Source organism: Hyperolius riggenbachi, chromosome 10 (assembly GCF_040937935.1).
Source record: "Hyperolius riggenbachi isolate aHypRig1 chromosome 10, aHypRig1.pri, whole genome shotgun sequence".
In the NCBI taxonomy this organism is placed as follows: domain Eukaryota; kingdom Metazoa; phylum Chordata; class Amphibia; order Anura; family Hyperoliidae; genus Hyperolius; species Hyperolius riggenbachi.
The window spans coordinates 238,283,922-238,300,596 of NC_090655.1; the positions used below are offsets into that span (position 1 = coordinate 238,283,922).

A 16,675-nucleotide genomic window follows, 5' to 3' on the forward strand; every position below is an offset into this window, starting at 1 on the left:
CCTAAACTCAGAACTTCCTCTCTGCTCTAAGGCTGGTTTCACACCAAGACGTTGCATTTTAGGGGACGTTATGGTCGCATATGGAACACAACGCCTGGTGCTCTCTGATGTGGACGTCAGAGTGAGCCGCGTTGTGCAGCTCACTCTGGCGTCCGTGATGCGTACTCTTGGACACATTCGGCATCACATGGTCCTGCCCGGCCAATCACCGCACAGAGCGGCCGCTCCAGGAAGTAAACACTGCACGTCACTGAGTGCAGTGAATATTAATTAGCCATGTGCCTGGCCGCTCTCCGCTCCTCCCCAACGTTACTGAGCATGTGCAAGCAGTCTAACGCGGCTCTGCCGCTTATAACGTACTGCATGCAGTACGTTGTCTTATGGCGCAGCGTTACTAAGTAACGCAACGTGGGCACTGTGAACAGCCCATTGATTTTTCATTGCTGTGCGGTGGGGTGTGTTACAGGCTGCTCTAACGTGCTCCTGTAACATCCCACTGTGAAACCAGCCTGAAAGATACGCAACAGCATAATGACCTCTGAAAGAAAAAATGTCTTTGTTACAGCTGATAAAAATCCTGCAATAAATCTGCAGTGTGTCTACTTCCTGCTTTCATGGAAGCAGACATAGGGTCAACATCCTATAAATTAGTTGCTCTGCCAGGGTAGAAGAGATTCCTGGGCTGACACAGTTGAGAGATCAAATTACAGTGGTGATTAGTCACAGATGAGAGGGCATTAGACAGTGCATTTCTCTAGGTCAGCCTTTCTCAACCTTTTTACCCTGGAGGAACCCTGCAAATAACTTTTGGATCTCAAGGAACCCCTGCAAACAATTTTTTGATCTCAAGGAACCCTTGCATTTATTTTGCAGGAAGCATGGTCTTTAAAAGTATGTGTAGCTGTTTATTTCACTACTCCCTATTACACTGCCACTCATTATACTGTCTCCTGAGCCCCCAATTTAGTGCTTCTTGTTACACTACCACCTATTATAGTGTGCTCTATTATACTTCCCCCACGATGGGGTAAAATGCCAAGGAACCCCTGCAGAGTACTCAAGGAACCCTGGGGTTCCAGGGAACCCTGGTTGAGAAAGCCTGCTGTAGGTTTTCCTTCTGTCCTGTGCAAGAGTTCAGGTCCTATTTAAAGTGAAAAATAAGGAAGCTTTGTCCTCTCTTCAGATACAATAATAATATCCAACATTAAGAAACCCTGTATTCCAATTCACCAAAGAATTGTGTAACATCGATTTTCTCTACATACTGCATGGTTTTCTGTACAACTTGATTGCAAAAATATGATTGAATGATTGTATCTGAGGAAACTATTGTACCATAAATAGGCACCTTAACATTCCAGAACGAGCCTCCACTCACTGCAGAGCAAGACAAACTGTTTAGCTGAATTTCACATCACGACGATCACGTCTTCTCTCCTGTGGTCAGGTGCAGCAAAGACAGGAAGAGGGTTTGGATTCTAGACAGGAAAAAAATGGGAGGAGCATACAGACAGGAAGGGAGAGGTGTAGTGGGCGGAAGTATAAGGAGACATTGCTGGAACTGGCAGAAGAGGTAATATGATTAGCTTTTTTTATTTTTCAGTAAAAAGCAAATAACCCTCCCTTGTTCCCCTCTCCAGCATCTTCTGCTACATATGTAACTGAACCAGTGGAGCTTACACTCTAATGTCGTCACCACACTCTCACACAATTATTATACATTTATATAGGTCTGACATATCCCACATCACTGCACAGAGATCACTGATCCATTCCCATCATTTCTGCACCACAGGAGCTTACACTCTAATGTCCTCCTCACCACAGTCTCACACTATTATTACTAGTATACAGTTACATAGCTCTGACATATTCCTATCATCTCTGCACCACAGGAGCTTACAGTCCTCACTACAGTCACACACTAAACACAATTATTATTGGTATAGCTCTGACATATTACACAGCGCTGTACAGAGATCATCAATACCTTCCTATCATCTCTACGCCACAGGAGCTTACACTCTATTGTCCTCACCACAGTGACACACTATTATTATTCTACATTTATATAGCTCTGACATATTTCACAGCGCTGTACAGAGATCACTGATCCATTCCCATCATCTCTGCACCGGAAGAGCTTACATTCTAATGTCCTCACTACACTCACACACTATTATTATTATACATTTATAAAGCTCTGACATATTCCACAGCACTGCACAGAGATCACTGATCCATTCCCATCATCTCTGCACCAGAAAAGCTTACACTCTAATGTCCTCACCACAGTCACACTATTTTACAGCAGTCCAGATAATTTCAGCTTATTATCTTTCTGCACAGAGCTGCTTCCGGTATAGATTATATTACATCACAGAAGATGAATAAGAACCAGAGTCACATGACTGAGAGGATGTTAGACCTCACCCTGGAAATTATCTACCTGCTGACTGGAGAGGTGAGGAGGATTCTGGGAGGTCACATGACTTAACTCTGTGTATTAGTAAAATAGACGCCTGACTAATAAGGAGGATTCTGGGAAATAAAGTGGTGAATGTTATTTTATATTTTTGTACAGAATCATAAAATAGTGAAGGAGACATCTGGTGAGATATTAACATCCAGCAGCCACCACCATGGACCATTCCCCTTCAGAGAGCGGCCACCTAATTTCCTTCCACCAGAGAGAAATCACAAGCAGAAGATTCTAGTAATCATTAAGACAATGATGGAGCTGCTGACAGGAGAGGTGAGCAGTGCTGGGAATTCTGGGACATTATCCAGTAGCAGCAGGTACAGTATGTATCTGGATGTTCACAGTATCATTGCGTGTCTAAGGGTCCTTTTACACCGAGGCGGTGTGGTATTTTTACCGCACCCCACCGCCATGTATTGAAAGTCTATGGAGACCTTCATAGTGGGACGTTACGGCGCGATGCAACGGAAGTGACGTTTTCACCGCATTCCGAACACAGGTCAAGAACTACGTCTACTAGTCCAAAAAAGTAGGGCTATTGCAGTACCACACTCCCTTTACTAATACATTACTAGGCCACAGGCAAACACCACTGCTCCTCATGCCACTGCCTCATCATGATAAAGAACCCACTGAAAATACATGGGGCTTGTGTCACAAAGCAGTGCTAACTGTTAGCACGCTTGTGAAAAGCCCCCCTTCACGCCTAAACTCAGTTTAGGCGTGATAAAATCAACTCGCGCGCAAAGTCCCGTGCGCAAATCTTAATGTCGCACCCCATGCGACCATATAGGTGCATCGGATGCAACGTTAAAGTCGCATCGTGGTGTGACGTTTCGTGCGCACCGCGCTATGCACGCGCAGAGTTTTGTACACGGGACTTTGCGCGCAATCTTATTGTCAAAACGGTTCTAACCTACTTAGCACCCTGCTTATCACGCCCAAAGGTGCTAAGTAGGTTAGCACGGCTTTGTGAATCAAGCCCATAGGGCTTGTGTCACAAAGCTGCGCTGCTGAGAGAGTTATAACTGCCTGCGCACGCTATGCAGCCATAGCGTGCACAGTGATATTACACTGTGATTAGCTATTGTAAAGGGCGCTTCGTTACTCTCCACGAGCACTCCACTGAACCCGCCCAGAGCCCGTCAGGTCCAGGAGCTTCAAAGTACGAGATTCCTGCACATTGTTTAGCCCTGAAGGCTGCCTGTCACAGCCTGCAAGTGGTGTCCCTGCTGACATGTGTTGCAATATGTTGAAGTGATGTCTGTATTGCTTTCAGTTTTCAGCTTTGTACTGGAGATGTATTTAGCACAGTAAAATTACTTAGCTGCTGCCATATATAGGACAGGTGCTGGTTGGTCTGAGAACTTGCTCTCTCTCTCCCAGTGCAGTGCAGAGAGGCAACGATTGGTAGATTTTAGTTACAGTTAGGAAATACTCATTAGATTCTAGTCCCCCAAAAAAACAACTGTATGCAGAAGGAGCACTCACAAGTATAATGAAGTGGTGTGCCCAGACCTGTACCCTAGTACCGCCAGGGACCAAGTATATAGCAAATCCAAAAAAGGTCGGCACCACCGATAGTATTAAAGCTCAATTACAAATTGATTTCTACCAAAAAAGAGTGAACAAACAGACCAGAACAGCTCCTGCTTTTTTGGATGCAATAAATTTGTAATTGAGCTTAAATACTATCGGTGGTGCCGACTTTCATTGGATTCTAGTGACAGACAGGTAGTGATCGGTAGTGTCTAGTGACAGGCAGGTAGTGATCGGCAGAGTCTAGTGACAGGCAGGTAGTGATCGGTAGAGTCTAGTGACAGGCAGGTAGTGATCGGTAGAGTTGAGAGACAGGCAGGTAGTGATCAGTAGAGTCCAGTGACAGGCAAGTAGTGATCGGTAGAGTCTAGTGACAGGCAGGTAGTGATCGGTAGAGTCTAGTGACAGGCAGGTAGTGATCGGTAGAGTCTGGTGACAGGCAGGTAGTGATCGGTAGAGTCTAGTGACAGGCAGGTAGTGATCGGTAGAGTCTAGTGACAGGCAGGTAGTGATCGGTAGAGTCTAGTGACAGGCAGGTAGTGATCGGTAGAGTCTAGTGACAGTCAGGTAGTGATCGGTAGAGTCTAGTGACAGGCAGGTAGTGATCGGTAGAGTCTAGTGACAGGCAGGTAGTGATCGGTAGAGTCTAGTGACTGGCAGGTAGTGATCGGTAGAGTCTAGTGACAGGCAGGTAGTGATCGGTAGAGTCTAGTGACAGGCAGGTAGTGATCGGTAGAGTCTAGTGACAGGCAGGTAGTGATCGGTAGAGTCTAGTGACAGGCAGGTAGTGATCGGTAGAGTCTAGTGACAGGCAGGTAGTGATCGGTAGAGTCTAGTGACAGGCAGGTAGTGATCGGTAGAGTCTAGTGACAGGCAGGTAGTGATCGGTAGAGTCTAGTGACAGGCAGGTAGTGATCGGTAGAGTCTAGTGACAGGCAGGTAGTGATCGGTAGAGTCTAGTGACAGGCAGGTAGTGATCGGTAGAGTCTAGTGACAGGCAGGTAGTGATCGGTAGAGTCTAGTGACCGGCAGGTAGTGATCAGTAGAGTCTGGTGACCGGCAGGTAGTGATCGGTAGATTCTAGTGACAGGCAGGTAGTGATCGGTAGAGTCTAGTGACAGGCAGGTAGTGATCGGTAGTGTCCAGTGACTGGCAGGTAGTGATCGGAAGAGTCTAGTGACTGGCAGGTAGTGATCGGTAGAGTCTAGTGACAGGCAGATAGTGATCGGTAGAGTCTGGTGACAGGTAGGTAGTGATCGGTAGAGTCCAGTGACAGGCAGGTAGTGATCGGTAGAGTCCAGTGACAAGCAGGTAGTGATCGGTAGAGTCCAGTGACAAGCAGGTAGTGATCGGTAGAGTCCAGTGACAGGCAGGTAGTGATCGGTAGAGTCTAGTAATAGGCAGGTAGTGATCGGTAGAGGCTAGTGACAGGCAGGTAGTGATCAGTAGAGTCTAGTTACAGGCAAGTAGCGATCGGTAGAGTCCAGTGGCAGGCAGGTAGGGATTAGTAGTCTAGTGACAGGCAGGTAGTGATCAGTAGAGTCTTGTTCAGGCATGGGCAAACTTGTCCCTCCAGTTGTTAAGGAATTACAAGTCCCACAATGCATTTGCCTTTATGAGTCATGACTGAGGCTGTCAGACTCCTGCAATGCATTGTGGGACTTGTAGTTGCTTAACAGCTGGAGGGCCAAGTTTGCCCATGCCTGGTCTAGTTCCAGGCAGGTAGTGATCGGTAGAGTCTATTGACAGGTGATTGTAGCAATAGATAAAGATAGCTGATGAGCATTGACAAATAAGGGTGGCAGGTAGTAGGTGGCAGGCTATTATATACCACTTGGTGGTAGCGGGGGAATTGGCAGCGAGTCTCTAGTGGCAGTGGACTGGGTGATGCTGCAGAAATTGGCAGCTTTCTCCCCTTCCAGCTCCTGTTCACGACTCTGCTAGCTCACATCCCCAAGGTCCACACCCTGGGAATAGGGGAATTCCTGGGAATTCCTGGGAATTCCTAATAGGGAATCATAGCACACCCTTTATTCCTAGGATGCTTCAGGCAGAGGGCATTAGTTAGCCTATGTCTAGAAACGGCAAAGGTCAAGTTCTTGTAAAACATCAAGATGTCACCATCTTTTTCTCCATGCAGGAGTGGCAGTATTTAGAAGGACAGAAAGACCTCTACAAGGACATCATGATGGAGAATCAGCTGTCCCTCACATCACTGGGTAAGAGGAGACTTTCAGTACAGAGCGAACCAGGTAATTTGGTTGCAGCGCCTGTTAATGTGAGTGCTGCCATAGACCACAATGTTAATTGCAGCTATAGCAGTGCCCTGTGTATATTTTGGGCACAGGACTTATAGTCAGTAGGGTATTAGGAGCAGGAAGGGTCCAGTACTGTTAGACATTGGGTAGCAGACTATTTATTTATTGTATTTAAAAAGCGCCAACATATTACGAAGCGCTGGACTTTAGTTAAGGTTACAGACAATATTTAGGGGTGACATACAACAATAAGACAATACAGGGGAACATGCAAACCAGATCACGCAGCACAGTATGAGTACAACGTAATGCTTAGTCAGTCACTGGATGGGAGCATTGAGATTAAGCAAATTGAGTTCATTCAAGACTTCACTCAGATCCATAGGATGGGTGTACAGTAATGGAGGCGCGTGAACAGGTAAGAGGCATAAGGAGGAGGACCCTGCCCAAAGGCTTACAATCTAGAGGGAGAGGTAGGGACACGATAGGTAGGGGACCAGAGTTCAGCTGCGGGTTTAGAGCACTAGTGAGGAAGGTAGGGCAGAGTGAAAAGGTGAGCTTTGAGGGCCTTCTTGAAGATGTTGAAGGAGGTGGAAACCGTAATGGGGGGAGGTAGGGAGTTCCATAGTGTTGGAGCAGCTCTTGAGAAGTCCTGGAGGCGTGCATAGGATTGGGTGATGCGGGGGGCAGTCAGGCAAAGTTCATTGGAGGAGCGGAGTGAGCGGCTAGGTGTGTACCTCTGAGTAAGATTGGAAATGTAGGTTGGGCAGGTTTTGTGGACAGATTTGTAGGCCAGACACAGGATCTTGAATCTGATTCTGGACTGGATAGGAAGCCAGTGGAGGGATTCACAGAGGGGAGCCTCCGTGGTGGAGCAATGGGAGGAGTGGATAATTTTGGCTGCTGCATTCATGTTTGACTGCAGCGGGGCAATTCGAGTCATAGGGAGACCAGACAGAAGGGCATTGCAGTAGTCAAGGTGGGAAATGAGGGCAAGGATGAGAAGTTTGGTGGTGAGGGAGGTCAGGAAAGGGCAGATCTTGCTGACGTTAGGGAAATGGAAGTTGCAGGACTTTGTGAGGTTTTTGATATGGGGGGTGAAGGAGAGTGCAGAGTCCAGGGTGACACCCAGACAGTGGGCTTGAGAGGTGGGCGAATGGTAGTGTGGTTAACAGTGACATTACATTTGGGAGGGTCAGGGATGACCGGGGTGGGAAGATCATAAATTCTGTTTTGTCCAGGATTAGTTTCAGGAACCTAGCAGACATCCAGGAGGAGATGGCTGATAGGCAGGAGGAGACCTTGTCCATGGTAATGGTGGATAGGTCAGGGGTGTGGAGGTAGATCTGAGTGTCATGTGCACACAGATGATAGTTAAAACCCATGGAGGAAATAACCTTGCCAGTGGAGGATGTGTATAGGGAGAACAGTAGGGGGCCAAGGACTGAGTCATGGGGGACTCCCACTGAGAGGTGGTTGAGGATGGATGAGGACTCATTGAAGGAGGTCGTGATGAAGCAGTTTGATGAGAGCCAGGCCAGGGCGAGGTCATGAATGCCCATAAACTGGCAGAGTAGGGGATGGTCCACTGTGTCAAAAGCTGCTGAAAGGTCAATGAGGAGGAGAGTATTTGCCTTCAACTTTAGCTAAGGCGAGATCATTAACCACTTTGCTGAGAGATATTTTGGTTGAGTGGGCAGGCCGAAATCCAGATTGCAGTGGGTCTAGCAGGGAGTTGGCATTGAGGTACTGGGTTAGGTGTTTGTGAACCAGACGCTCAAGGAGTTTTGAGGCAAAGGGGAGGGAGATAGGGCGGTATTTGGAGGGTAGTGAGGGGTCGAGAAAGGTCAGTGTTAGGAGTAGGTAGGAGGGATAGTGTGAGAAGTATGGAAATAAAGTCAGATTGCTCATAGTAACTTTAGTAAGTATATATAAAAGATTGTTCAACATCACAATTATAAAAAAAAAAAAACACAATATAAACCAATTGTCCCTGGAAAAGCACTCTTCTCTATACTGTGTCCAGCTTAGCCACAGCAACAATCATCCACACACTCTGTGCAACTGCAGGATCTATTCTCTCTCAATGGAAATCTTGGAATTGTCGGTGAATGAACAACAAATCATTGCCAATTGACTGAGATCAGTTTAGTTCAGAACCTGTTTTGCCACAATAGGGTTATTCCTGAGCATATTGTCCTTATCCCACAAGGCAAGTAGCGGCAGCAAAAGCAATAGTCAAGCCATGCATAAAGCTTGCAAGAAAGGATGAAAATTATACAGCCAGTACGAATTGCTGTCCCAAGTAATAGGTGAAAACAATCGCTGGGAATCTGGACTTACCATTTCTTACCTCCACTTATGGAGTTCTTCAAGTCCAGCTTCAGGCAAGATCAGGCCGTGGTTCACAGAAACGCTATGTCCTGGCGCCGCTTCCACACATGCACAGACACGCTTATCCCAGGAGGATACACCACCCCATGCGTCACCTTGCTTACATGTTGTGCTTGAGAAGTAGGGTTGGTAAAGTCATAGTAGAAAACCGTCATTACTGCCAGTATTCACCTAGCGGCTTCACCCATGCCAAATGTTCCCATTTATACGTAGAAAGGATCTACCGATATCCCACTCATCTGATAAATACATACAAACAATGTATTCACTCAGTGTGTGTTTCCTACAGAGGGATCCAGTAACAGAAACCCAACAGAGAGATGTACAGGTCCTCTTTGTTCCCAGGATTGTCCACAGGAAGATCCCACCACCCTTCAAGATTATCAGGTAGAAGGGTGTACACAAAACACTGAGGGTTGAATTAGTTTCTTATATCATTAATAATAATATTTTTGTTTCTTTCAGAATGGAAATCTGTGCACTTTTAACACGGTTATTAAGGAAGAGGTGAAAGAGGAGGAGGGAGCAGACAGTGTGATGGAGGAGGCGGAGCTCTCAGGAGGACACAAAGATCTCTGTAGTGACTTTAAGACTGAATTATCGATTTACAAAACCCCACTAGAGAGAAACACAGGTCCCCAGGATTGTCTAGAAGAGGTTTACAACCATACACAACAATACCAGGTAGCTGGAACTATAACTCCAACAGTGATTGCAAATGCTTCTTCTATATTCTTCTACAGAGTCTTGGTTATTAATTCTGATATATGAACTATACTTTCTTCTATGATTTTGTGGGTTTAGGCTGAAGAACTGACTGATATGAAACATGAGGTTAAAGAAGAAGAAGATGAGGAGACAGAAGTGACGGGTGGCCGGCAGTGTATGGAGGAGGGGGACATGATGGTGACCAGTGAATTAGGAATGCCAGTTTCAGGTGAGGAAATAACCTTACCTGACCTATTCTATGCTGACACCGAGATCCTCCTTATGTTTTCATTAGATTTAAGTAGATCTGTCCAAAAAAATCACACAGTTATTTAGCTTGGAATTTGTTCCTTGTCATTATAATATGGAGGTCTCTAGATTTCAAATATACCTGTATAATTCCACACAGTGCTCTTTCTGCAGCCCAAAAGACATTCCTCTTATCATTATTATAGGCAGGGCAATTTCTAGGGTTTAACTATACTGTATACCATATGAAAGGCCCATCTCCATTCCTTAGTATAACATCATAGTACCAACAAATGAGGAGATACTGTACACCATATGAAAGGCCCATCTCCATTCCTCAGTATAACATTATAGTACCAACAAATGAGGAGGAGATACTGTACACCATATGAAAGGCCCATCTCCATTCCTCAGTATAACATCATACTGCCAACAAATGAGGAGGAGATACTGTACACCATATGAAAGGCCCATCTCCATTCCTCAGTATAACATCATAGTACCAACAAATGAGGAGGCGATACTGTACAATATATGAAAGGCCCATCTCCATTCCTCAGTATAACATCATAGCACCATCAAATGAGGAGATACTTATACATTATATGTAAGGCCCATCTCCATTCCCCCGTATAACATCATAGTACCAACAAATGAGGAGGCGATACTGTACACCATATGAAAGGTCCATCTCCATTCCTCAGTATAACATCATAGCACCAACAAATGAGGAGGGGATACTGTACACCATATGAAAGGCCCATCTCAATTCCTCAGTATAACATCATAGTACCAACAAATGAGGAAAAGATACTGTACTCCATATGAAAGGCCCATCTCCATTCCCCAAAATAACATCATAGTACCAACAAATGAGGAAAAGATACTGTACACCATATGAAAGGCCCATCTCCATTCCTCAGTATAACATCATAGCACCAACAAATGAGGAGGAGATACTGTACACCATATGAAAGGCCCATCTCCATTCCTCAGTATAACATCATAGTACCAAGAAATGAGGAGGAGATACTGTACCCATATGAAAGGCCCATCTCCATTCCTCAGTATAACATCATAGTACCAAGAAATGAGGAGGAGATACTGTACACCATATGAAAGGCCCATCTCCATTCCTCAGTATAACATCACAGCACCAACAAATGAGGAGGAGATACTGTACCCATATGAAAGGCCCATCTCCATTCCTCAGTATAACATCACAGCACCAACAAATGAGGAGGAGATACTGTACACCATATGAAAGGCCCATCTCTATTCCTCAGTATAACATCGTAGTATCAACATACAGGAGGTGGGCCTGGCAGTGACAGCTGAGACATGTTGGAGGTGTGACTATAGTTTCTGCTCTGCACCTGTTATTGATGGAGATAAATTGATCTGTTCAATGCACAGAGCATTATAAAGTTTTTGTTTCCCCAGCAGAGGAAAATGATATTGGGAACCCCGCGGAGGTCCATCCTATTCTAACTCCAGATGGCACTACAGAAGATGATGGTGTCACACAATGTTATCCAATCACCGGAAATACACATCATAGAGATCACAGTGCAGATGGATCACCCTCCTCCCATCCTGAGGAATCTTCTGACCAATCACATTCTGTAAAAGTTCCATCTAATTCAAAAGACTGTTCCAGTGAAATAAGTGCTCTTAGAAATGAAGATAATGTGAGACTCTCATGTTCCAAATTTGATAAATGTTTTAGGAGTAAATTGGATCTTGTTTCACATCAGAGGAGCCACACCGGCCATAGCCCTTTTCCATGTTCTGAGTGTGGGAAATGCTTCACCGAGAAGAAGCGCCTTCTTATACACCAGAAAATTCACACAGGAGAGCAGCCGTTTTCATGTTCTGTATGTGGGAAAAGGTTCCTTGAAAAAGGAAGTCTTGTTCAACACCAGAAGATTCATACAGGTGAACGGCCTTTTTCTTGCTCAGAGTGTGGGAACACTTTTATTAAGAAGTCTCACCTGCTTACACACCAGAGAAGTCACACAGGCGAGCGTCCTTATGTATGTTCTGAGTGTGGGAAAGGTTTTTTTGCTAAAGGAAACCTTGTTCAGCACCAAAGAATCCACACAGGCGAGCGGCCTTTTTCATGTTCTGAGTGTGGGAAAAGATTTATTGAGAAAGGAAGTCTTGTTCTACACCAGAAGATTCACACAGGTGAACGGCCTTTTTCTTGTTCAGTGTGTGGGAAATGTTTCATTAAGAAGTATCACCTTCTCACACACCAGAGAAGTCACACGGGTGAGCATCCTTTCTCGTGTTCACAGTGTGGGAAAGGATTCTTTAGGAAATGTGACCTTTTTAAACACGAGAATATTCACACAGGTGAGCATCCTTATTTCTGCGCAGAGTGTGGGAAAGGGTTTACGAAGATGACTGACCTTCGTGTACACCAGAGAATTCACACCGGTGAGCGTCCTTTTTCATGTCCTGAGTGTGGGAAAAGATTTCTCGAGAAAGGAAATCTCGTTAAACACCAAAAAGTTCACACAGGCGAGCGTCCCTTTTCCTGTTCGGATTGCGGGAAACGTTTCACTAAGAAGTATCATCTTCTTGTGCATCAGAGAATTCACACAGGCGAGAGGCCTTTTTTATGTTCTGAATGTGGGAAATGCTTCCTTACGAAAACAAACCTCCTTCACCACCAGAAAATTCACTTGGGGTAGCAGCCTTTTTCATGTTCAGAGTGTGGGAAAAGCTTCATCAACAAGTGGGACCTTCTTACACACCAGAGGAGATATCACACGGGCAAACTTCCTATGTCATATTTGTGAATGCCAATAAAGAAGTCATGTGATCTGACACTCATTACTCATGCTGGTGATGGTTTGTATCAATGACAACAGACACATACAGTAGATGTGGTGGTAATTATACCTAAATCCGGTGGCTGGATGGTGTAATGGTTAAGGGCTCTGACACAGGAGACCAGGGTTCAAATCTTTGCTCTGCCTGTTCAGTAAGCCAGCACCTATTCAGCAGGAGACCTTAGGCAAGTCTCCCTAACACTGCTACTGCCTATAGAGCGTGTCATAGTGGCTGCAGCTCTGGCGCTTTGAGTCTGCCAGGAGAAAAGCGCAATATAAATGTTCTGTGTTTGTAAATGGTGACCATGGGGGAGGGAGATACTGCTTTTCGACACGTGTGGCCTATCTTATGCAGAAGTAGTAATCCAGCCTAAAGGGGGCCATACACTAGGCGACCAACAAACCAATCGACCATCCAATTCGATTATTATAATCGAATTGGATGAAGATTGGTGCTGTCAAGTGCATGTCCGACCGACAAAGTGACCAATTTCAGGACAGAAATTGGCCTCAGTCAATCGCGCATGTTGGAAAATGTCGGGCTAAGGTTGGTTGGTCGGGTGCGCGGCGGTACGGTGGCCGAATTACGAGTGATGAGACTACGAAACCCCCGCCGCAATGTATAAATGTATGTAGTGTAGTGCATTCATACATTACCTGTCCCGTGTCAGCCTCCACGCAGTTTTCGTCCATCTCAGAGTTCCGCATACACGCCGGTGGCGCTATGTCTGACGTCATGTATGCGGCTTAACCGGCGAGATGGACGGATGGATCCGGCGAGCTGCTACAGGACAGGTAATGTATAAATGCACCACACAATATTTTTAATTTAATTATACATTTTGGGGGCGGACGCGGCGGCTCAGCCGATTCCCTGATGATTTCATGCTGAAATCGGACGGGAATCGGCCTGTAGTGTATGGGCAGATTCGATTAGAGATACATTTGTCTCTTGGTGGAATCTGCCCATATTCGTTCTAATGTATGGCCACCTTAAAGGAGAACTGTAGTGAGAGGTATATGGAGTCTGCCATATTTATTTCCATTTAAGCAATACCGGTTTGCCTGGCAGTCCTGCTGATCCTCTGCCTCTAATACTTTCAGCCATAGACCCTGAACAAGCATGCAGCAGATGAGGTGTTTCTGACAGTTTTGACAGGATTAGCTGCATGCTTGTTTCTGGTGTGCTTCAGACACTACTGCAGCCAAATAGACCAGCAGGGCTGCCAGGCAACTGGTTCTCCTTTAACCTCCCTGGCGGTAAGCCCGAGCTGAGCTCGGGCTATGCCGCGCAGGAGGAGATCTCAGCCCCTGGTGGGGCGATTTTCACCATTCAAAGTGCTGTGCGCGCAGCCAGCACTTTGCTAGCCGCGCGCACAGCTTGATTGTCCGCACGCAGCGGCGGAAGAGGGCCCCCTCTCCCCGCCAGAGCCCTGCGCTGCCCGCACAATGAGTTCCAGGCAGCGCTATGGGCTGGATCTGGTGCGCCTGACGTCAGGACGTCGGCTGACGTCCATGACGTCATTCCGATCGTCGCCATGGCGACAGGAGAAGCCAAACGGGAGCGTGTTATATACGCGTTCCCCTGTTTGCTATTGATGCCGGCGACGATCGCACTAGAGGGACACATGCACCCTCTAGTGGTGTTTCATGTAGCTACCACTCTGGTAGCTTTACATGAATCAAAAAAAAAAAAAAAAAAATTAAAAAAAAAGGATTTTTGCCCATTTGCAAAAAAAAAATTAACCGCCAGGGAGGTTAAAGCCTTTATTCAGTTTGCTATTTCTCCTAAGTTTTCTCCTAGGTGATATTTTCACACCTGATTAATAAAATGCCTTTTAAGCCACCAGCAGGCAAGAAAAATACTCAGAATAATAATAATAATTTGACAATCACGTTTCATTTGCAGAGTACTGCAAAGTTATTTTGAACAGAAGATGAAAAATACCTTAGGAGAATAAGTGAATTGGATAAGGGCTTTATTCATCAGTTATATCGTGCGTAATCCTTGGTAATGGCCATTGCTAGTTAATGCCGCGCACTAGTGACATAGCACGACTGCGATACTTCACGCTAGTGAATTACCACTGTGGCACTACATCACCAGTGTGCGGCATTAACTAGCAATGGCCGTTACTAAGGAGAGCACACTACGTTGCCATTACTAAGGAGAGCACACTACGTTGCCGTTACTAAGGAGAGCACACTACGTTGCCGTTACTAAGGAGAGCACACTACGTTGCCGTTACTAAGGAGAGCACACTACGTTGCCGTTACTAAGGAGAGCACACTACGTTGCTAGCAATGTGCGTAGCGTGCACCCAATACATTTATCTTGTGCTGAAGTATTTCACTCGCACTGTGGCAGCGCTGTAAAACTGATAATTCAAGCCCTACGACCCACATGCAATTCACTTGTTCTCCTAGGTAACATTTTCACACCTTGTCATAAAATGCCTGTGAAACCACCAGCAAGCAAGAAAATAATTTTGATATTACCTTTTTATAAATTTTTGGGTACTATTTCAGTTGTAAAATGCTTAAAAGTTATTTTAAAGAGAAGATGAAAATTATCTCCTAGGAGATAACTCAGGAGAAAAATTGAATTGCATACAGGCCCATGTGTTTACAATACACTTTCACCCAGTTTACAAAAAGGAAGGACACGGTTTCTTTGGGGGAAATCTCTCTCACAAACATACTGTATAAAGTGGTGTGCTTATGATCTTGCCTTTTTCCGAATTCCCTCTCACTTACTGTATTCATAAGAATGTGTTGTTTCATATCTCCAAATAAATTTTAAGAGTACAAGAGACAACCTCCTAAGTAAACACAATGCAGTAAATGCTCTTTTATTCGGCACAAGCTGGCATTGACTGATACAAGATAAGTGTACTTGCTGGTCAACAACTCTGACCCCTGACTCTTCCGTCCTAGTCTGCAACCAGCATACTTGCCTTAGGGGCTCTTCTGCCTTCTCTTCTGTATCTCTAACACACAATATCACAATAGATGTTATCGTACTGTTATGCTGCTAGTATGTGGAACTGCAGCTGCCAATGTATTGTAAATGCTGTCAGTATGTGTTGTCGCCGTATATATGTAAAATGTACAACTGTCATACTTGCCCAATCCATGTGTACCACAAGCAATTCCGAGTACGGCACCACCATACTTGGCGAATAAATCCATCTTGTATCTTAGTTGTTTGAGAGTTTATATACACAGTAGTCAGCCAACACCCCCCACCATGCCACGGGAAAGTGTGCCCAGTCAAACTGCTCCCCATCCCCACAAGGAAGTTTGACAGTCGTTATGCGACTATCCCCCTTTCGTTACCACCCTTACTGAACAAGTGACATCCCCACAGACCGAGCCCCCTCCCCAGCTATGCAGAGCAGTGACTTACCACAGCACCGGGTGTGGTCCTCTCCTTCTCTTGTGGCCACTGGCTGTGCTGTTGCATCCTCAGTGGCTTCTGATGCATGTCACATGACACATATCAGGAGCTGTAGGAGTATGCTTCAGCCCAGCCAGCAGCTGTAAGCAGAGGAGAGGATGGTGACCAATGCTGTGATAAGTCACTTGTTGCTCTGCATAGCTGGGTAGGAGACACGCCCCCATGGGCTGTCCCCCCGGGAATTGACAGTTGCTTTACTGTACTGAGTTTATTGACCCTTGTTTCTTTTTTTTTTCTAAGTTTCCCAATACCCATATAAAAATTAGTCAACCAAGAATTTAAATTTGAATGATGACCGTTGAAATTAGACCAGGTACATTTCCAACACCCATTAATGTAAAAAGGGTGCTGGGAACTTTGAGCATGATGGCGTTAATTACTATTCCACCTCCAGGTCGCCATGGGCTCAGGGGTATGATGTAACTCGGCTGCCAGCTACTGTTGGTGGCTGAATCGCACAGTTTTTTCCCCCCAAAATTTACACTGTTGGGCCTGTTCACAGCGGTGCGGAAAAATCGCTGCACTGCTACCGCAGCCTAATGTATTCCTATGGGGGAGTTCACACTCCCCATGTTACAGTACGCTGCACCGGAAGTGCCCGATCTAACGCTAGCGCACAACTATGTCACCGCCGTCTTCTGTGGCGATCTGCATTGGCCTGGAAGTCATGTTAGTCTATGGCGACACTGTTTTTTTTAAAGTTGACGATGCGGCACGCATTTTTACAATATGCTTCCGTGCATTT

General features: G+C 45.6%; 1 protein-coding gene, 1 long non-coding RNA gene and 1 pseudogene across 3 annotated transcripts in view; 2 read left to right on the forward strand and 1 right to left on the reverse strand.

The window, feature by feature from the left end:
- LOC137534983 (uncharacterized) overlaps positions 1-1,434 on the reverse strand; it is a 125,974-nt gene extending 124,540 nt beyond the window's left edge. For both annotated transcript variants that reach the window (XR_011024388.1, XR_011024387.1), the window contains exon 1: positions 1,349-1,434. This is a non-coding gene — a long non-coding RNA (uncharacterized lncRNA). The remainder of the gene's footprint in view (positions 1-1,348) is intronic.
- Positions 1-16,675, forward strand: part of LOC137534975 (zinc finger protein 585A-like) — a 109,544-nt gene that overhangs the window by 43,991 nt on the left and 48,878 nt on the right. The window lies entirely within an intron of this gene.
- The window catches only part of LOC137535800 (zinc finger protein 850-like), a 41,043-nt pseudogene continuing 25,892 nt past the window's right edge, over positions 1,525-16,675 (forward strand).